Source organism: Octodon degus, unplaced genomic scaffold (genome assembly GCF_000260255.1).
Source record: "Octodon degus isolate 3935 unplaced genomic scaffold, OctDeg1.0 scaffold00440, whole genome shotgun sequence".
NCBI classification, from domain to species: domain Eukaryota; kingdom Metazoa; phylum Chordata; class Mammalia; order Rodentia; family Octodontidae; genus Octodon; species Octodon degus.
The window spans coordinates 140,486-141,250 of NW_004525016.1; the positions used below are offsets into that span (position 1 = coordinate 140,486).

At 41.6% G+C, this 765-nt stretch overlaps 1 pseudogene; it reads right to left on the reverse strand.

Moving 5' to 3' along the window:
• Positions 1-5: 5 nt before the first annotated feature.
• LOC111814716 lies at positions 6-204 on the reverse strand (annotated as a pseudogene).
• Positions 205-765: the final 561 nt, after the last annotated feature.

Sequence of the window (765 nt, forward strand, 5' to 3'; positions counted from 1 at the left end):
GGTTTTGTTGGGAGGTCTGCAGCTTCTTCTTCAGCTGATCGCTTCTCAGCGCTGCGACTGGAACTTTCCCCTCCATTACTGGAAGAAACAGTCTTAGTTTTCACAGGTTTTTCTGCTTCTTCTTCAGGTCCTCCGGCGGCTCCAGCTCGCTTCGACTTCTCAGGCTTCTCCTCTCCCGCCTTTCGGTCCGCCATTTTCCCGGCCGCGGCCTCATGTGGTCTATTTTAGAAAATGCTGCATGTGCAACTGAAAAAAAAATGTGTATTCAGATGTGGTTGCATGGAACACTCTGCATATGTCCAATAAATCCTTTTGTTCCAAGTTCTGCTTTACTTTTACTATGTCTTTGCTAATTTTTTGTCTGCTTGACCTATATTTTGGGGGTAAGGGATTGTTAAGGTCTCCTGTTAAGATTGTGGTATTGGATATTAGATTTTTTATGTCCAATAAGACTTGTCTTATGTAGTTGGACGCTCCCATGTTAGGTGCATACATATTTATAAGTGTTACCTCTGCTTCTTGAAGTTTTCCCCTAACCAGTATGCACTGGCCTTCTTTATTTCATTTGATGATTCTCAGTTTGAAGTTCAGACTGTCAGTGAACAGGGTTGCTATTATCCCTGCTTTTTTTTCTGAGGTGCTGAGCATGTAGTATTGTTTTCCATCCTTTGACTTTCAGACTATAAGTTTCTTTATGAGTTAAGTGTGTTTCTTGTATACAGCATATTGTTGGTTTGCTTCCTGATCCATTGTCAGTCTGTTTCT